This window comes from Lissotriton helveticus, chromosome 9, assembly GCF_964261635.1.
Source record: "Lissotriton helveticus chromosome 9, aLisHel1.1, whole genome shotgun sequence".
Lineage (NCBI taxonomy): Eukaryota > Metazoa > Chordata > Amphibia > Caudata > Salamandridae > Lissotriton > Lissotriton helveticus.
Window position 1 is genome coordinate 1,037,816,579 of NC_136070.1, and position 22,838 is coordinate 1,037,839,416.

Below are 22,838 nucleotides of genomic sequence, written 5' to 3' on the forward strand. Positions count from 1 at the left end.
TGCAGTGAGCAAGGGACTCATGTCTGAGCATACCCTTCCACACTTGTGGTGCCAAAACATTTCAAAAAGGGGGTGGTGATGGACAGAGTATCTGAGTTAATCAGAACACTCCTACCCAGTCAACAGATCAGGGCTTGATCCATCACCGTTCTTTAGCTCACTGCACCATCCCAGTTCAGAACCTGGCTATATGCAAATTAGTCTGTCCCTGGCCCAGTGCCTCATGGGAACAGGGCAGACCAAACTACCAAGCCAATTCTTCACTGGAAAGGAAACAAGCTTCCGGGGACCGGTTTCTGGCATTACAGCCGTCTTCGGCCCGGCTTGCTTGAATCCTGATGGTGCAGTGAGCAAGGGACTCATGTCTGAGCATACCCTTCCACACTTGTGGTGGCCAAAACATTTCAAAAAGGGGGTGGTGATGGACAGAGTATCTGAGTTAATCAGAACACTCCTACCCAGTCAACAGATCAGGGCTTGATCCATCACCGTTTTTTAGCTCACTGCACCATCCCAGTTCAGAACCTGGCTATATGCAAATTAGTCTGTCCCTGGCCCAGTGCCTCATGGGAACAGGGCAGACCAAACTACCAAGCCAATTCTTCACTGGAAAGGAAACAAGCTTCCGGGGACCGGTTTCTGGCATTACAGCCGTCTTCGGCCCAGCTTGCTTGAATCCTGATGGTGCAGTGAGCAAGGGACTCATGTCTGAGCATACCCTTCCACACTTGTGGTGGCCAAAACATTTCAAAAAGGGGGTGGTGATGGACAGAGTATCTGAGTTAATCAGAACACTCCTACCCAGTCAACAGATCAGGGCTTGATCCATCACCGTTTTTTAGCTCACTGCACCATCCCAGTTCAGAACCTGGCTATATGCAAATTAGTCTGTCCCTGGCCTAAGATTCTGTAGCAGTACATATCATAAAGATTGCATGTCACATCCTGGTCATGTGTTTAAGATCACACTGTGAGTCAAGCTTGATTTTAAATGAATCTGAGTGAATAATTTGCTTACTTGATGTGTTTAAAAATCATTTCTTGAAGTCAGTTAGGCTTTATGATATGTACTGCTAGAGAATCTTAGACAGCATGTCTGTTAGGCCTCTTACTTGCCAAAAAGGCTCTATGCTGTGTAATAAAGATGTGTGTAACATGGTAATAAAATTAGTGTTTTTTTGTTTTTTTTAGTGTTTGCTGCTCAAATCCAAGAATCTGGAGTGTAATTGAGAGTGCTGTGAACCTTCAAAAACAATTTTAAAGGTGAGTTGGTAATTTGTAAAGGGGATCTATTTTTGTGCAGTTTAAAATAATAAGAAACAATTCTCTCAATGTTTCCACCATTTGTTCTGTGTTGTACCATTTTATCTTTTATGTGTACCTTGTCTGTATCTGCTTGCACTATTTATGTATGTTGTCATACTATTTTACTGTCTTTCGGCACCATCTTTTTATGGGACTGCTCCATGTGTTGTATTCTTTGCAGCCCTACTTTATCTATCCTCTGCCTGTAACAGTTTAGTGTCTGCGTGCATTATTTCTTGCTAAATCTGCATTATCTCTCTAACTCTGGCTGTACCATCTGTCTGCACCCGTTCTTGTGTATTTGCAGAGGCCTATTATGATATGGCTGTTGGTGTGTGTTATGGCTTCCTACCATGATAAATATTTTCCCTCTCTGTCTAGTTTCGCACTCTCTGGTTGTACTGTTTTCTCTCTGTCTTCTCTATCTGCGCCTCTGTGTGCTTCATATAGCCTCTGGATGTAATATTTCAGTGTCTGTTTCTAGCATTTTTTCTCTATTGTACCATTTTATCATCTGTGTCTACATGTTTGAGTCTGCTTGCACTATTTGTGTCTGTTTTCATACCATCTCACCGTCTCTACTGGCAAAAAACAGACCATATACATGTAACCAAGAAATAACATTCCTTTTTCATTTCAACAGCACACCATGGATCTTTATTGCACAACATAGAGCCTTTTTAGCAAATAAGAGGCCTAACAGATATGCTTCCTAAGATTCTCTAACAGTACATATCCTGAAGCCGAATTGTCTTCCAAACATGATTTTAAAACACATCAACTAAGCAAATTATTCACCCAGATTAATTTAAAATCAAATTTTACTCACAGTGTGATCTTAGACACATGACCAGCATGTTACATGCAATCTACTATGTGTGTCTCTGCCTGCACTATGTGTCTCTCTGCTCATACCATCTCACTGTGTCTCTGCACCTTCTTTTTTTGTAACTGCTCCATCTGTTCTTTTACTTGCAGCAGTGCACCATCTATTCTCTGACTGTAACAGTTTACTGTTTGCCTGCGTTATTTCATTTTTCGTCAGCACCATCTCTCTATATCTGTGCCTGTACCATCTCTCTGCACCCTTTTATATGCATTTGCAGAGGTCTATTATGATATGGTTGCTCATGCTTAGCATGAAATTTTGTACATGCTGTGCAATTTAGATGCTGAGTGTGCTGTTGAAAGGCAAAAGCAACTGTCTCTGTGGCAAGTAGTAATCTTTTTAGTGAATTTACATTTGTGCACTGTGAGTTCCACCTTCAGTCTATACACAGTTTAAACACCAGTTTATTGTGCTAAACTCAGAAAATCCATCCCTAGAAATAAATTATAAAGTCTTTCAACAGTTCTACAGTCCAGAAAATCCTTAAACAAAACTCACAGTAAGACCCCCTTTGACTGCAGTAATTATTTAAATAAATTGCAAGGGATAGTGTTATGTGTCTAGGATCACAGTGTGAGTCTGTTTTAAAAAAAGAGGACGGTGGCAGATTAATTTGTGTAGTTAATGTGTTTAAAAGTATGGTAATGTATGTACTTATAAAATTGGTAAAGGTAGTTTTTAATTATCTATTTGTGAAAAAGATATAATTAAGTCTTTATATTTTTTTGGAAGAACCAGCAACATAATATTATTGATACAATGGAAGAGCATCAAGAAAACCTTGCTTTGAATTTTGACATCTCAAGTGATTTATTAGAGGAAGTGAAAGATGGACTTTTTCCAGAGGAAAATGATCTGGAAATGAAGATTTTTTGGATGAGAGTTTGGACAGTGCTTTTGTTGAAGTGGTAGAAGATTTTGAATTGGAAAATGAAAATTTTGTTTATGATGAAAATGAAATACCGGATGAAGTCATGTTGCAAGTTTTATTGGACTATGAAATGTTTGACGAATAAATTTATAATTTATAATAAAACATTTTTCGAGTCAGTCTTCTTGTAGTATTGATCGTTCATGTGTTAAATCAAAATCAGAATAAATGTTTTAATGAAGTGTGTTAGAGATTAGGGTCAGAAACATTAATTCCACTATGACCCCCTACACCGCCTGAAAACCACTGTACTGTTCTTAACCCTGAATTATTCTTCTCAGCAAATACGTCTATAATGTTGACACACCAATGCACTGCCATCAAGTCAGAAACAGTGCTCACTACATGATTTCCTACTCTGTTCAGGGACTGCTGCTATGCCTTAATTTTATTTATAAACTGTCCAGTGTTTACATTATTTAGTGGTTATAATTTCTATGTTATATGTTAGTAGAGGTCTATAATATTTTTTTCTTTATTCATAACAGATTATAATTTTGAACAGAAAGAAAAATCAACATGCCGAACAAAAATGAAAAAAGAAAAAAACAAAAACAGACATACTATTCCAAGAGAAAACAATTAGAAGAATTACATATTCAGCAAAGGATGGACAAAAAGAAGAGTGCTCCTGGTAAGACAACCAAGGATTTTATAAAGAAATTATGTCAAAGGAAAAAAATGTTGGATAATGTGGGAAAGGAAAAACATTTGGCAGTATCTACAAGGAGAAATCAGAGAAAAAAGAAAAATGTTTCCCAACTCTGCGGTGAACAAATTAATAGACGTACTAATCAGTTTGCAGAAATCAGGAAACGTATGTTTTATAATAGAGTAGCTTCGAATTTATGAAAAAATGTAAACATTTCTAAAAGGAAATCTGCTTTTTATAAGAAAGAAAAGTATATTGAGAATATTGTTGAACGCGCATTTGAGACAAAAAAAGTTATTTGTTTTAGTAATTAATAGAATAAATACACTGAATAAGGGAATCAAAGTTTTAAAAGCTAAGAGTAAATGAAAAGGGTAATTAATCGGACTAATTTTTGTGATGTTTTTTCTGGAAAATGGATGCATAGTTCAAGTTGTGAGCCATTTTTTAATGAAGAGAGTTACTTTCAAAGTAATGATTTGTTGCATGCAGTTGACACCAGTGGTCGAGCATATGAGGTGAAGGAAGGTTGTCCTATTGAAAAAGAGAAAATTGTGCCTAGAAATACAGAAGAGGTGATAGCTGATGAAGTTTTAGGGAGACGTCCTAAGGCTCCTGTGTACACTTGGAATTGTAGTAGAATTTGCAGTGTACGACAGGATTCAATTGATTTCTTTCGCAGTTTCTTACGTAAGTATGCTAAGAAAAGTCTTAAACAAAAAGTTAAAATGTTGCAAGAATTAGACCCTTGCAGAGTGAGAGAAAAAACAGGTCTGCAAGGGCATTCTCTGGCTTGTCTTTCTAAAAAAGTATGCCAGAGTGTTTTTCACCATTTCAGGATGTTAGCAGTGCATCATACCGAAGTGAGGAAATTAGTGAGGTTGTATAATGCAAAAATTCCAGCACTTAAGCTCAAACAGTTAAATAGTGCTCTTTTGCATGGATCTGAATTAGATGTTAAGAAGATCTGTGAAGAAATTGAGGTTAGTTACTTTGGTCCAGAAGAAGACAGTGCAGAAACCGATACAGTATTAGATGGAAATGTGGTAGAAAATGTCCAGAATTTTAATACTGAACATTTTGAACAGGAAATAACAAAGTTTAAGGTTATTGCAGGTGAAAAAAAAAAATTCCTTGTGTGTTTTGTCGACGCACTAATTACAGAAATAAAACAAGTTTAGTTGATTTAAATTTAAAAAGTGAAGAGGAAATTAATAGTGAGTGGAAAAATTTTGCAACTTATTTGTTGGTAGAAAATTGTTTTGATTTGGGTTCAGATCAACGTATTTGTAAATATTGTTATAATAAATTAAGTGATAACAGAATGCCTGCTAGAGCTGTACCTAATAATCTTGAGTTGGTGAGTATTCCATATGAACTGAAGGATTTAAATACCTATGAGACTATTCTGATTCAATGTGTGCATCCATTTCAGGCTATTGTTTGTATGGAGCCTAAGACAGGGAAATTAAATCCTTCAGATTTACAAAGAGGATTAAAGGGAAGAGTTGTATATTTGCCTCTTGATTTAAAGAAAAACATTGAGACAATTGGTGTTGAAAATGTAGAAGAGGAACCTTTAGTTATTCTAGTTAATGGTGTGCTTACAAATAGTAAGAAAATCTGGCAAGATTTAGTGGATGTTAGAAAAGTCAAAAAGGCAACGTTGTATTTGGTCGAAAACAATAAATACTATAAAAATGTATACGTAGGAGAAGAAGAAATAAATGAAGAAGAGGATAATGATTTGTCTGCTGGACAAATTGAAAAAGTGGATGTGTCCAGAAGGGAAGACATTTTTGAACATTATAGTGTTCATCCACTGCATTCCAAAGAAGCAATGGGGAATGCTATTGAATTATTTCAGATGAAAAAAGCAGAAAGAACTCCCATTAGTGTACGGGAAGAAAGCTTGGAAGCTCGTTGTTTTCCTCAGTTATTTCCAACAGGTCAAGGTGCACAATATGATTACCGACCTATGCAGATTCCTGCATCTGAATACCGAACAACAAGATTATATGCAGAAGATCTGAGATTTAGTCAATGTATTCCATATTTGTTTCATCTTCTGTTTGAGAGTGACTTATCTGGACTTTCTTATGCAGTAACCCATATACTAAAAAGTGGAGTACATCTGCAAAATGTTTCAGCAAGGGAGTTTATGGATAAAGTCCAACAGAAAGACACTGTTTTGGATTCTCACCTAATTAATCTATTGGCATGTCAGTGTGGTACTAATGAGTATTGGTACCGTCGTCATGGGGATTTGAAATGTACGCTAAGAAACTTTGGAGCACCTACATGGTTTCTAACTCTAAGCTGTGCTGAGTATGCTTGGGAAGATTTACTTGAATTTCTTCGAGAGGCAAATGCAAACATCGAAAATATAGAGTACAAGACACCTGGAGAACTGTGCTCTTTGGATCCAGTTAATGTTTGCAGATATTTTAATCATAGATTTGAAGCTACGATGTATTTTATTACAAACAAAAAAAACTCCTCTTGGCGAAGTTCTGGATTTCTTTTGGAGAAAAGAGTATAAAGCGAGAGGTGCTCCTCATATTCATATGCTATTATGGATCAAAGATGCTCCCAAATTTGGAAAAGACTCAGATGACACTGTACTGTCTTTCATTGAAGAATATGCAACATGTGATATACCCAAAAGTACAATTGATAAGGACTTAAGAGGGAAAGTGTTACGATTTCAAAGCCATCATTGTGGCAAATATTGTCGACGAAAATTCAAATCAAAGGATAAATTCTATACCAAATGTTGTTTTGGATTTCCACGACCAGTAATTTCAAAAGGAAGAGTGAACGATTTTATGTCGCCTTTGCGACATACTGTTACAAGAAGATCACCAAAAAATACATACAATTTAAGAAGAAATGAAGAGTCAAAATACATAAATGACTATAACCCAGTCATTTTGTCCATGTGGAATGCTAACATGGATATTCAATATGTTTCAGACAACTCTATTGCTGTGGCTCGATATGTAACGTCTTACATCACCAAATCTGAAAAGACGGAACTAAAGGATATGTGGGAAGACATTTCTCATGAAAAGAGCCGAAGTAAGAAATTGTATACCTACAGTTTGAAGATGTTATCTCATCGAGAAATTGGAGCATATGAATGTTGTGATCGATTATCATCAGCAAGTCTTTATGCAAAATCTCGACCAATCATTTGGGTGAGTTTAGGTCTTGCAAGAACACGAAACCGAGTTTTGAAACGTGTTCAAGAAATTGAATATTTAGCAGAGAAAGAACAAAACAGTACAGACATTCTGAAGACAAACATGTTGGATACATACTATCCAAATAGAAGTAATCTGCTTGAAAATATTTGTCTGTATGAAATACTACAAAACTACACTTTTAAAAGGAATATTACAGAGATATTGATAAAGGTGTATATGCTGTGATTGGATGTGAAGGATGTCTGGTGAAACAAAGAAAAGGATATTTGATTAATCACCGAAAACTGAGTGGTGAAACTCCTGACAAAAGAGAATTTTACTATTTAGCTCTTTTGCAACTCTTTAAACCATGGCGTAAAGAAGAGGAACTACTTGGTGACTTTCACAGTTATGAAGATTCATTCAACGCATCTAAAAATAGTATAGAATGTCCTGTTTTTAGTAATTATCTGCAAATGTTGAACGACAAAATAGAGCAAGAAGCAACAATAGAAGCGGAGATTGCTAGAGACAGTTCTCAAGATAGTCAAAGTTCTGCTTCGTTGAGTCAAGATCCACTAGGACAACCAATTATCCAAAATGAAGCAGCCACTGCCATGGATGAGGTGGAAAGAGCAATGGAACAAGTTCAAGAGGATGTAATAAACTTAGAAGAATTGGAAAAGCAACTTAATCTTGAGCAAAAACAAATATATGATGAAGTGACAGGGCAGATTGAGCATGGTTTTCCTCATGAGAAAAAAGAATGCTCATGTATGTTATTTCAACCTGTCCGACTATGTGTGAGTGGAGAAGCTGGAACTGGTAAAAGTTTTCTAATTAAAGGAAGTGCCACATATCTACAGCAAAGAACTGAGTCATCACTCTCTTGTGTTGTTACTGCTCCAACTGGGTTGGCAGCACACAACATTAAAGGGATTACTTTACATCGTTTATGGATGCTGCCAGTTGAACATGAAAATAAATTACAATACCACAAGCTATCTGGAGAAGCTTGTTGTGAAGTGTCTAGAGTCCTTAAAAAAATGAAACTTCTCATTATTGATGAGGTAAGCATGGTATCAAATTTAATGCTTGCCTTTGTGCATTTAAGAATGCAACAGATTCTTAAAACAGAGTATGATGTGTTATTTGGAAGCAAACATGTCATAGTTTTTGGAGATCTACTGCAGCTAACTCCTGTAAAAGGACAACCTGTATTTAAAACTGTTACACATGAAGGGCCAGATGTAGGTGGCCATTTACCGGCCGGTAACGGCCAATTTTGGCCGTTACCGACCGGTAAATGGGTTTTGGGATGTAGGGGGCCAATTTTACCGAATCGGTAAATTTACCGATTCGGTAAATTTACCGAATCGGTAAAATACCGATTCGGTATTTTTACCGATTCGGTAACTTCTAGATGTAGGTGGGACTCTTCTGAGTCCCAAAGGCCTTTCAGATTCGGTATTTTACCACCCAATCCAATTGGGTGGTAAAATACCGAATCCAGGTGTGCTTGCACATGTGTGCATGCACACCTATGCCATGTGACAGACAGACATGCCCTTAGGGCATGTCTGTGTGCCACATGGCACACATGCCTGTATTTGGGGTGCTAGAGGGTGTCAAAGTGACACCCCCTGCACCCTTGCTGGAATCGGTATTTACCGAATCTGTAAATACCGATTCGGTAATGCCCATTGATTCCTATGGGCTTCAATGCCCATAGGAATCAATGGGCATTACTGAATCGGTATTTACAGAATCGGTAAATACCGAATCTTAACGATTCGGTATTTACCGAATCTGTAATACCTAGATCCCCCCCCCCTCTATTTTACCACTTCTTAAATACCGAATTGGTAAAATTCGGTATTTAAGAAGTGGTAAAATAAAATTTCCTACATCTAGGCCAAAGACACCAGAAAGTGCCTGGGAAGTATTGGAAATGTTAATATATGATCACATTTCAAATATACTGAACTCATTCAAAATATGCGACAGGCAAAGGATGCTAAATCTTCAAGATATAAGAATTGGAAAAATAAGTGAACATGCCAAAGAAACGTTACAAACACGATTACTTTCCAATTTGTTTCCAAATGAAAATAATGTGGCAGCGAAAATATATAGTAAAGAGGCAGAAGATAAGTCAGTTATATGCTTGATGCCAACTCTACAAGACTGTTCAATGTTCAATGAAAAAATGTTGAAGTTAGAAAATCAAGAAATTAAGAAACTGGAAGCTAAAGATAGAATAGAGCATGAAGGAAGTACTATTATTTTGTAAGAAAGGTTGAAGTTAAAATTGGATTCTTTAGGAGAAATGAATATCTAAAACTGCTGGTTTAGAAAAGAATCTGTATGTATGTTTAAAATGTCGGATTATTTTACGAAGAAATTTACATGTGGAAAGAGGTTTTGTGAATGGAGCAATGGGTAATGTTGTTGGTTTTGTGAATTACCCAAATAGAGATGAGATTGAATTTTTAAAAATCAAATTTGATGGAATTGAAGAGGTACAACAAGTCAGTCGTTGTTCAAATCGATTTTTGCTTGTAAAAGATTTATATGTCAGACGAAAACAGTTTCCTGTTTGTTTGGCATATGCGGTGACTATTCATAAATCTCAAGGTTTAAGTGTAGATAGTGCTTTGATAAATATTGGAAGTACTGGGTTCAAAGAGGGTATGGCCTATGTTGCTTTATCTCGTGTTAGAACTTTATCTGGATTGTATCTGATTGATTTTGATGAGACAAAGATTAGTGCATATCTAAATTGTGTGAAGGAGTATAACAGGTTAAGAAGAGAATATGCTCCAAGTTTACCTCAATATCCTTTAATTGAAAAGTGTGTGGTAGGTCGAAAAAGGAGATATGAGGAAAAATGTACTGAAGTAGTAGAGAAACGAAAAAAAATAGATGAACCTGTGATTGGTAGCAAAAAGAAAAAAGTTACTACTGAAGAGATTGTTGGATTTAAATTTGAAAACAGTTCTGGTGTCAACTGCTATGCAAATATAGTAGTTAATGTTGTTTTTTTCTTAAAAGTTTACAGCAACAGATTGTTGAAAATCGGCACCAAACATTTTGTTGTTCATTAAATTCTGTGTTTCAGAAATGTAACAATGATAATAGTCAAATAGCAAATGTTTCTGAACTTCAAAATGTTTTAGACATATGTGCTGGACTAAATCAATTTTCTCAGAATATTCAGCAAGATTGTCAGGAATGTATTATGTATATGCTTACTGTTTTACAAGATGAAGGTGTAGATATTGATAGTCGTTTTGGCCTTTCTTATAAATGGCAACATAACTGCGAAAATTGTTCATTTTCAAGTTTTACTGACATACACACTGAAAGATTTATATATTTAACATTACCAGACTGTAAGGCAGTGTCTTCCAATAATCTAGTTAGAGATGCGCATCAAAACATTGTCTGTTCTCAATGTAACTCAGAAATGTTATCAACATTGTTTATCCGAAGATATGGACAGTATGTAATTTTAATGTTCCAACGATGCAGACGTGATGGAACAAAACTGACAAATGCAATTAAAAATGTTGTGGCTTCTCGATTATCAATTTCTGGAAGAACTTTTGTAACTGTAGCAATTATCTTCCATGATGGTCCTTGAACAACATCAGGACATTACACAGCTTATTTGAAATCTTCAACAGGCTGGACTCACTGTAATGATAGTCAATTGACTTTTAAAAAACGTTTGCCTTTTGACTTACCAAATTCTTTTCTGGTGTTTTTGCAACCCAAATTTCAGTAAAATTACTTGGCGTAGGAAGATTACTGCTGTTAAGAAAAGATACTCTGTTGTTCAGAAGTATCGTGCGAGTGAGGGTGACCAAATTTAAAACTGAAACTTGTATTTGGCATAGTGATAGTATTAGGTACAGGTTTAAGTAATGTTTCATGGTACAGAATACGTTGGAACGTTTTATTCTAAAAGTCGGGAAACGAATGGTTAAGAGTACAATTAAGTAATTTGCAAAATAAGGACTTTACTCATACTATTTGGCCGTGAGGAATAGTATCTGAGAACAAAATGACTACTTCAGATAAATGTTGTTATAACATGTGTGTACGGAAGTTTATTGAGAGGTATTTAAAAATAAGTCATATTATTTTATTACTTTGTGATTGTTGAAGATGTAGCATCCTTACACAAGAAATTGCGATTTAGAGAAAAACATTTAAGACATGTTTTTTTCAAATATTTACATTATGTAATCAAATGTTGTCTGGGTTTTTTAAACACAATCATTTTGATCGTTTTTTTTTTCCCTGCTGTTATATGATGAGTAGTATTGAACTCACTGTTTATAGTGAAAATCAATATATTCTGAGAACAGAAAAAATAAACCATATAACATATTGTACAAGTTATTTTGTATTTTGTATTCACAAATATTTATTATAACTGATTTGTTTATTCTCTTCCACAGATATTACATTTATAAAGTAAGTACGACTAATAAAAAATACTTTTTAATTAGTTTTTTATTTTTATTTCTCCCTATCCTTCCCTCACTCCCTCTCTCTTACCCTCACTCCCTTCATCCCCTCACTTTGTCAGTCCCCTTCTCTCACGCTCACTCCCTTTAACTCATCCACATTTCGTCATTTACCTTTCTTTACTCCTTCCCTGAGTCCCCTTCTGTCACTGTTTCCTTCACTCCCTCTGTCTCTTCACTTTCTCACTCCCCTTGTCTCATGCTAACTCGCCTTTATCCACCCTCTATCACCCCTGTTTCCTCAATCTCAATGCCCTTCTCTTACCCTACCTCACCCCTGTTCCCTTACTCTGCTTCCTTCACTTATCCTCATTCACCATACTTCAATCCATACTTCAGTCCCCTTAGCCTACTCTATTTCCCTTTGTCCATCCCTTACACTCCTTCCCTGTCTCTACCCCATTCACCTTCTCTCACTCACTCTTCTTCACTCTATTTCTCTTAGTGCCCTTTCACTCTCCTTAACTCACTCCTCTACCCTTAGTCCTTTTCTTTTACACACTGTTTCTCTCATCTTCCATTACTCATCACACTCTCCTTTCCTCCCTCACCATACTTTCCTTTCCACAATCATTCCCTCAGTCCCTTCCTCTCTTTCAGTCAGTCATCTTAGTCATTGATTTATACACTACACATTCTGTCCCTCTCTCTCTCGCCCTTTCTCTTCCTTTGTTTCACTTTCTGTTTCCTGCACTCCTACTTTCTTTTGTTTTATGAAATGTATATTATAACTCTATTTTTGCTTTTCTTCCACAGATAGTATATTTTTTAAAGAAATGTACTATTAGTTTGTTACTATTTTTAAGGTTAGTATGAGAAACAAAAATACTTTTTAAACACTCTCTTACTTCTCTTTGTCTCTTGGGCATTATTAAATCTATCTCTTATTCGCCTTCCTTAACTCTTTTTACTTTCCTTTAGTTTCCTTTACTTATTCCCATTATTTCCCTTCTTTCTTCTTTACAGTCTTTCTGTCATTATTAATACTGTTTTCTCAGCCTCACTCACCTTGTCTAACTCCCTTTTTCTCTCTCTGTCCTTTACTTGTCTTTCCTATCTTCTACTATCACTACATTTATCTTGCTTTTTTTTCCATTACTCTTTTCCCCTCACTCTTATATCCCTTCCCTCACTATCACTGCCCTTTACTGAATCTCACTCCTCTTCTCCCACTTTATGTTCTCTTCTCTGTGCATCACTCCCATTCCTTTTCTTCTTCTCCAATTTCATCAGTGCCCCTCATTTTCTTTTCCTCACTTCATCTGTCAATCTTGCTCCCTAATTTCTTTTTCTCATTCCCTTCTGCTACCTCCTTCTCATTTACTCTCTCACTCATATTTTGAATATGTTTTTCTCCCTCTCTTGTTGTGTGTTACTCAGTCTAACTTCTCTTCCTGTCTGTATCTCACCCCTTTTCTCTTTTCCTCTCTCTTTCCATTACTCTCCCTCACACTCTTTCACTCATTTAATTCCTCAGGGGCAGATTTAGAAGCCCATTGCGCCTCTTTTATACCGCCTGTGCGTCACTTTTCTTACGCAGTGGCAGCGCAAAAGAAGCGCCATAGTGCAGGGAGATGCATCACGTTGTAAAACCCTGCACCACATGAAACCAGTCTCAGGTTTCATGTGGGCATTTCCACGCAGGGGTGGGCGTTCTGTCGCAAGAACCCCCTTGAAAAGTGATTCAGTGAAATCTACAAGATTTCACTGAGTCTCTTCACCACGCTGATGTGTCAAAACATTGCACCTGCTGAAGCAGGTGTAAAGGTTGACGAACCACGTTACAGATAGAGCAAGTTGGAAAAGTGCTGGAGTTGCGTCCTGCATGGAACACAATTTCAACACTGTGCAAACTTTCAGTCCTAGATGTGACACGCATCTGTTTATTCCTGCGCCATGGTGCACCACATTGCAAATGTGGTGCATCATGAGTGGTGCAAGGATTAACTTGTGTGTCGCATCTTTCCTGGCGCATCTCTGCTCTTTTGCAGAGATGTGTTGGGAAACATAAATCTGCCCCTCTGTTCCATTCCCTCTCTACGCTTTCCTAAGTCCCTTCATTCCCTTACTCAATTTTTTAATCACTTATTTCCCACTTCTCAGTTTCACTTACCTCCCTTTTATCATCCTCAAATCCCCTTCCCTCACCATCTTTCCATTTCTTTTACCTTCACTCCCCTTACCCTACTCTATGTATTTCTCTCTGTCCCTTACTCTCCTTCCATATGTCCATACTAACTCCCCTTCTGTCACTCCTCCTCCTTTACTTTCTTTTCCATACTGCTCTTCCCTTAATTTTTAATTTCCCTTAACTCACTACCCTACCTTTAGACACCTTGGGGCAGATTTACAAGACGCTTACGCCTTTTTTGCGCCGCCGTTACGTCACTTTTGTGACGCAGCGGCGGTGCTAAAGATTCGCCATGTGGTGCATGCTATTTACAACGTGACGCATTTGGGAGATGCGTCACGTTGTAAAGCCCTGCGCCTTAAGGAGCCGTTCCTGTGCAGGGGGGGGGGGGCGTTCCTGCGCAGGAACGCCTGCTAAAAGTGGCTGAGTGAAATCTACAAGATTTCACTCAGTCAATTTTACGCCAATGCTATGTCAAAACCCTGCCCCTGCTTGAAGCAGGCGTAAGGCTTGACGCAGCATTAGTTGAATGTACCCCCCAGGAGCATTGCTGGAGCTGCATCGGGCATGCGACGCAACTCTAGCAATGCGACACCTTTACGGCACAGATGCGTCACGCATCTGTGCCGTTTTTGCCCCATGGTGCGCCACATTGTAAATGTGGCACATCAGTGGTGGCGCACGGGTGGTTTTGCTTGTCGTAGGTTACTTGGCGCATCGCTGCTGATTTGCAGAGATGCACCATGTAACGTACATCTGCCCCCTTGTTTCAGTCACTCTATTACTTCACTTTCTTCAGTCACTATACTTCCTTTACCTCACTCATTTGCTCAGTCCCTTACTCCATTTTTGTCATTCATTTCAGCTAGTCATTTATACACTACACATTCATTCAAAAGAAAGATGACACAGTGCATAAGAAATAGAGCTCTTTTTGGAAAAATGAGTTAATTCTGAAAAGAACGTTTTTTGTTTGTTTTTATATTTTATATATATTTCTTTTTTTCAAAGTTTTATTTTTTTGTGTGTTTTTTTTGAAATGCTAACTGAAATCCTGAACTTCAAAAGTGTTCAACAGGAACAACAAAAAACTGAAAATAAAAAAAATTATCGCCTTTTCGTGCACACATGCTACATGATGCGCTTTTCAACAAGCACAAGGCTTTGTTCTGAGTACACGAGAATTTCGAAGCACTTGTTGCACCTCATGGGCACCTTCTTTAAATATGGCCTCAGGTCCAGTTCGGCAGTTGAGGGAGATGGAGGTGTTGCCGAAGAAGTGCTGGCCGCAGCTGGTGGCAGTTGTGTGGCCAGGTCTCTGGTTGATGCCTTCGCAAACTGTGGAGGATTACCTTGCCTCACATGCCTAATCATTTTATGGATGGAGAAGGAATATTTTTTGGAAGGGTTTCCCCTTGAAAGAACTCTGTCACAAAGGTTGCATGTGACCTTCGGCACATTCACCTTTTTTTGGTCCTCTGGATAGCGAAAAAATTGCAAAATGAAGGATTCTTTGACTCGCCGATGAGGAACACGATGTTGGTCATCAGATTCTGATGAAGATGAAACCTGTCTGGCAGCCATTTCAAGTTCTTGTCAGTGAAGCTGGAGAGGGTCCTTCTTCCACAAGACTGAAACAGATAGTGAGGGAAATGGGTGGGGTTCCTGAAGATTCTGGAACTGAAACTACTATGAACCAATGAAAAGTGTTGTTTTCGTGTCACATGACTTAACGTGCGCGCACGTGATGCGCGCACCCGGTCATGCACGTCGCTTGAAAATGGCGTTTTGCCCGATTTACATAAAAGTTTCAAAACGTTAAAAGGAGGCAAGCTAGACACTCCCTGACCCCCTAGAGTTTCTATGGGGTCCCTGAAGAATCTGACGGGCCAAAAAACCCCTTTTTTTGTTGAAATAATAGCGGGGTGCGCGAACCCGGTCGCACACGTCGGTTTAAAATGGCGTTTTACCCGATTTACATAAAAGTTTCAAAACGTGAAAAGGAGGCAAGGTAGACAGTCCTTGACCCCCTAGAGCAGAGGTCTTCAAACTGGGGGGCGGGCCCCCCTAGGGGGGCCTCGAGTGATCCCAGGGGGGGCGCCAGGCTGTGCCCAAAAGAAGCATTATGCACACAGCAGTGCTTTGTTTTAAGCATGGAAGAAAACGAGCAGCTGTAGCCTCTCTGTAATGTGCCATCACTAACAGCTTTTGTCATTTATATCAGACTGGGAGAAGGTGTCAGAAGGGAAGGGACTCCAAATTTTCTTCTACACCCCCACCCCCATTTCTATTAATCACACTGTAGGTATTTTTACACTTAGTAAGGCCTGCCTGACCACAATAGTATGCTTGGCAATCATGTATTTGGTTGCATTTTTAAAACACTAAGAGGATTTAACTGGAATGTTTAAATATGTCTCCTGTTTAAATAAATTGAGACATATTTAAACAGTGCCAATTATATTGGACTTATTGTGATAAATTCTGAGGCAGGGGGGGCCCGATCAATTATATTTTTTAACTGGGGGGGGCGGCGGCGTTAAAAAGTTTGAAGACCACTGCCCTAGAGCTTCTCAGGGGGTCCCTAAACAACTCCGACGGGAAAAAAGAAAAAGAACATCTTTTTCTTCTGACTCCCACATGGAATATCGCCAGCAAGCGAAGAAGGGGAAATCTTCTTTTATTTGAAAGTTTTTTACTTTTCCTGAGGGACTAAAAAAGGTAAATGCCCCTAAAGTAACGTGTACCCTTTGTGGTACTGTTCTTTCAAGGGGAAACCCTCTTAAAAAATACTCTTTTTTAATCCATACTATGATAAGACATGTAAAAAATGTCCACCCTGTGCAATATGCCCAAGCAGCCACAAGAGCTCTGGCCCAGCAGATCCCACCAGCTGTGGCCAGCACATCTACAGCTCCACCTCCATCGCCAGCAACAGCAGAAATGGACCTTAAGCCATATTTGGCACATGTGCATATGCGATGCAACAAATGTTTTGAAAGTATTGTTTTTGGTGAACAGAGCCTGAAAGTAATTGAACGCAGCATTCAGGATCATAAATGCTCTGAAAGGAGATAATTTTTTTTATATTTTTGATTTATTTTGTTCTTGTTGAATAGTTTCCAAGTTGCAGTTCCTGATTTTTTTGCAAAAAAAACAAAAAAATATAAAACTTTAAAAAAAGCTAAAAAAATATAAAACAACAAAAGAAAAAAAAGTTCTTTTCAGAACTCATTAAATTCTCTAAAAAGAGTTATATTCCAAATACACTGTGTCGTTCATTTTTTTGAATGAAAGCGTAGTGCATAAATGAGTGATTAAAATGACTGAGTGAAGGGAAGGAAGGGACTGAGAGAAAGAGTGAGAAAAGGGGAGTATGGTGAGTGACAAAAGAGGAGTCGAAGAGTGAGTGAAAGAACGGGACTATAGATAGAGAAGTGAGTTAAGGGGAATGAAAAACTAAGGGAAGGGCAGTAAAGAAAGGAGAAAAAAAACAAATTGCCGTGTTTTGATGTATTTATATTCATTAAAAAAACAAAGATTTTCACACATATTTTATTATGGGGTTAGCATTTAAAAAACCTTTGAAATTCACTAAACAAACCATAGGTTTCACACACGTTATAGTTAGGCATTAGCATTTAAAAAACCTTGCAAATTCACTGAAAAAACCATAGGTTTTACACACATTATAGTTAGGAATTACCATTTAAAAAACCTTACAAATTCAGTGAAAAAAACATAGGTTTTACACACGTTATAGTTAGGAATTAGGATTTAAAAAACCTAGCAAATTCATTGAAAACACCATAGATTTTATATCAGTTATAGTTAGCTGGACAATTTACTCAAACAAAACCATTGAAATTCCCACGTTATAGTTAGTTGTACTCACTATAACTGGTGCGCCCGCAAAGCACTGCTAATGACGTCACATATTACATCACTCATGACATAGTCAGTGACATCACTCATGACATCACTGATGACATCTCAAATGACATCACTGATGACATCACTGATGACATCATCCAGTGAATGTGTGTCTTTCTGAAAAAAAAAATATTTTATATATGTGTACCTAAACATCGATGGAAGAACACACAATTAAATTAGTGTTTAAATGAATGTTTTTTTTAATTGATTGTATAACTAACTTATTAAGTGTATGTTACTAAATACATGTATTAGCAATTATTGTTTAAAGTTGTAAATATCTGTATCACTGTCTCCCTTTATCTATAGACAGATGCTTGGGTTGGTGAGTAGCTACATGATTGTCTATATGGGTTATTAGTTATTTTTTTGAGTATTAGTATGAGTGGCTGTTAAGTTTGGTGGGGGGTATTACTTTGTGCAGATATGAATGAATGTGTGGCTTACTGTTTGTATATGTTTTGAAGACAGCATGTGTGCAGGACTGTATGGGTGGATGAGTGTGTGTATGGGTGTGTTAGTGAGTGAATGACTGTCTGAATCATTTCTTTATGAGTAACTACATATGTTTTAAATTAGTATAAGTAAGAATTGATGCATATAGGTAAGTATGTGTGAGAGTGAGAGATTGTAAGAGTTTCTGTATAAATACATTTTTGTTCCTATAAGTGATTGTTTTAGTAAAAAAGTATGTGTACGTTTCTGTAGAAGTAAGAGTAGTGGTGTATGTATAGCTGTATAAGCAAGTGTATGGTTGTTTTATAATTTATTTGCTTGTGTGAGTATGTGTGTGAGTAACTCTAAGGATGAGTGTCGTTGTGTAACAAAATGTATAGATGAATGAGTATTTATGATGATTGAGTATGTGTATGAGTAACTATATAGAAATGTTGGTGAATGAGTGAATGTGTATGTAGATTTTGCAATTTCTGAATAGGTTATTGTAAGTGGAATTAGTTTCTCCATTGTTTTGACATTTTTTGATTCTATTTTTCAATGTGTGTATCAAAACTTATATTACACTGAGAGAGGGCCTGCCATTTTTTCACAAGGATGATGTCATCAGTGATGTCATCAGTGATGTCATTTGAGATGTCATCAGTGATGTCATGAGTGATGTCACTGACTATGTCATGAGTGATGTAATATGTGACGTCATTAGCAGTGCTTTGCGGGCACGCCAGTTATAGTGAGTACAACTAACTATAACGTGGGAATTTCAATGGTTTTGTATGAGTAAATTGTCCAGCTAACTATAACTGATATAAAACCTATGGATTTTTTAATGAATATATATATATGTGTATATATATGTATATTTTTTTTTTATTCAATCAGAATGCATTTCAACAGCTCAGAGGTGTGGCTATGGGGGCGTGCTTCTCCCCCAGCTATTCATGTCTCCCTGTTGGCTGGTGGGAGGAGCATGCCCTTAGGGTCAAGCATGGGGTGGACTGCCAAACACACATCAAGTATTACTGGCGGTATATTGACAACGTCTGTCTAATCTGGGATGGAAGTAGAGAGGCAGCAACTGAGTTTGTAACATCTTTTAACTCGAATTAGCAAAATCTTAGGTTTACTGCTACCATTGATGATTTCAGTGTTGAATTTTTAGATGTTCTCCTCTATATAAGCGAGGGTAGGATTCATACAAAGTTGCACTGCAAGCTAACTGCAGGCAACTCATTTTTACATGTTGAGAGCTCACATCCCCACCACCTAATCAGGAGCATACCATACGGCTAGTTTGTGAGAATTCGCTGTATTTGTAGTTCGAATACTATTTCACATAACAAAAGGTAGGTAGTGGTGTTCCCTAACAGGGAAACGTCCGCACATTAGTTGGCCAGTATGTGGTAATAGTGTGGTATAAGCATAAAGTATAGGTATCCTACACAAAAAGTTTAAATATGGGTGCTAGATTCGCCCTAAAACACCTACTACCCAAAGGTGTTAACCGCACACAAAATGTGCATTAATGCAAAAAAAGAAAAAAGGGCTTTGACAGCACATCACTTGTCACTCTCTAGTCATGAACATGTATATCACATCCATGGGTATGAATAACCCCATTTAGCTCAAATATAGAGACATTTTCAACAACATTAATCCAAAATATAAGAATCCAGGACATGTAGTAATCTTGCTCTTTGATAGTCATTATTCCCAAAAATCACTTTTCTTCATTAAAAGCTCCCAGCACACGACTTGCCGACAAGTGACTCGTCTTATCAAGAAGACTTTTTCAAGGCTGGAAATGTCACGATATACACCAATAAATACACTGTACACATATATATATATATATATATACATTAACACAAGACAACATGAATATTTACATCTTTACACATAGATTTGTTTGTACACATAAAATACTGTTGTTGATAAACATATCAACATTCATGTATAATACAAGATAGACCACATAACAGCACATCTGACAATGTCATATCTCAATTTAAAAAAGAACATCAATATTAGTAATTAGATGCCATAAAAAAATCTGTGTTTTGAGACACAGAACATTCGTGTAGAAAACAGCACAGAGTGTCATAGCCACTCTAGAGCTGTAGGGGAGAGAAATAGAATCTGATATGTATTTGATAGAAGACGCAGGAATGTAGTGGTAAACACCCGAACGAACCAAAGAATGAAAGCACCCATAAGTTGGTATGGAATACGTTCAAAATTGCAAGTAACCCACCATAAGAAAGGTGTATGTCACAGATATCAGAACTCTGTAGGGACCAAGCCTGGTCAAACCTACAACGAAAATGCAAAGATCGCCACCATATAACTGTGGTCTCACAAGCTCTATAACAATACAGAACAGATAATAACAAAAACAATCCAACTCCCGAGGGCATAGTAAACCTATAGGCAAGGTCTCACAAGCTCTATAAAGATGAGAAGAGAAGCAAAAAACAGTCCAACTCCCAAAGGCATAATAATCCTATATTCAAGGAGTACACGCTAATAGTGGCACCATTAGCTAAGTAATGCTAATGGTCTGGGGACTAAACCAACAGTAACATCCCTTGGAGTCAGCCCAATCAATTGTGAATGCCCTAGAATAGCGGCTGAGTCCAGAGTTGTCATATGTATGACCAGCTGGTGTGCTGAAAAAAAGCCATATCCCACACCTAGCTTTCAAATACGTTCATTAGTATCCTACATCTGCCATAGTATGAGAAGTCTGTTCTATATACAAGGGGATTGAATGACGCCCACCAACCACATTGCACTTACCCCAATATAGTAGTTTTTCTCTGAACTCGCATACAATAATAATACCCAAAACATCGAAATCTGGTACCGGAGTAATCAGTATAGTTGCCTAGAAGATTAAAAGGGAATTGGAGAAAATGGTATCAATTGCTGATGTAAACAGCATCATAAATAGCTAAATATAGGAGTGTGAGCATACACGCACTCACCAGTAAGGTACCATTTAACTAATGAGTAATGTGACAAATATGTTCCAATCTGATGAACCGTAGTAAAGGTCAATATTCCTTTTCTCAATATCAAATCAGCGAAATCACCTGCACCAATAAGTTTAAAATGGGAATGGATGAGCGTAATGACATGTGAAATATCAACGATTTAACGTAAACCTTCCATGCACAAGCTACTCACCAGTAGTGCACCCGGGCCAACACGAATTATACTTGAGTGAGTTTGTAAAGGTAACCTCCCAGTTAATATGTAAATTGAGACCAGGTCAAACCATGAGAAGTAGTGACCTGAAAAATAATCAGAGAAAACTCCCATAAGTCCCCAAGCGCGGTGTCCACACTCGTGACACATTGAACAGTAACTAAACACAAAGTCTTCTTACAATATTCCCATATAGCTCACCTTCTGGGTAGCATAGCCCGCATAAGCAGTATCTCATTACGAAGCCGAGTACAGCCAGCATACTTAGAAACGCCCGTTTAGGTTGAGCTCTTTCTCCCGCCCTGCCGATCATGTGACTGATTAGTCAGTGGAGATCATGTAGTTCTAAGAAAGCCATCAATAACGGTGGCCATATTGGAATTGTTCTTACTACGGGAGATCGTAATGGATACTAGATGTAATAACGAGCAGCACAAACGAAATACTGTTAACCGCTATGCGTATGGGATCCAGAATGTAAAGAAACCAAGTGTTGAAACTCCCCATAAATTATATCTAACTAATGGTAAAATTAGACATAACATCGCGGTAAGCTGTACCCGAATAGCAAATCGACAATAACTATACAGAGTTCAAATAATCTATGCTCAATGGCCGATAGTACTTACTGATATAATGCTAAGACTCATATTACCTATTCTGCCTGCTATCACATTCAGGAGGGCACCCTCAATGAGGAATGCCCTAGTTAAATCGAGTCCTGAGATAACAACTAAGAGCACGTGGCTCACTGCAATGGCTTTTGTAAATGCAACTTGTGTCGTGCGTGCACTTTTGCGACCAATATAACACACTATGTAACTGTATTTTGTGATAAAAAGTTTCAAATTAAGTAATATTTGACCTGCCGCACTGAGTTTGCAATCTATAAGTTAAGGTGTACCTGTGGCCTTGATTACGTAGGGAGCACTAAGCTCCCTATACATAAACAGATTCTACAACATGTGCGGGTAATTATACAATTCCGATCCAAAAGATCCTGTTGCCAGACACTTTAAATTGGTACACAAGAATAAACTCAAAGATTTAGAGTATTCTGTGCAATGGGCTGTTCCCATTTCCAGACGGAGTGGGAACCGAGAAAAAAGCCTGCGTCAACTAGAAACCCATTTTATACTGGCTCTGGATACTAAAATGCCCAATGGTCTTAACAACAGCGAGGAAATGCATAATTTCCTTTAGTCACATGTGCATCTGAATCAGTAAAGTTGTGTAACATATTAGTATAATTATGGGTCCTAGTTTCTCAAGAACATATGAATTTTCCTGTATGATGTTTATTTGTAAATAGTACGTTTTTATTATCTCTCTGTGCTTTCTTATTTAGTGGCACTCACACTTTAGCATTATTCAGGCTTGGATAATTGGTACATGCTGCTATGAGAATTGCACGTTGCACAACACTTTTTGCACTGGTTATTTACTTTTTTTGCACACATGGCACTTTATAATTACAGACTGCTCTGATTAGAGTATTGCGTATCAAGATTTGATTTTCATCATGAAGTAACCAATGAAGGATAATGTCCTTTGATGTGCCAAATGTTTGGACCGTCGGATCAAATAGGTTGTGGCACTTTG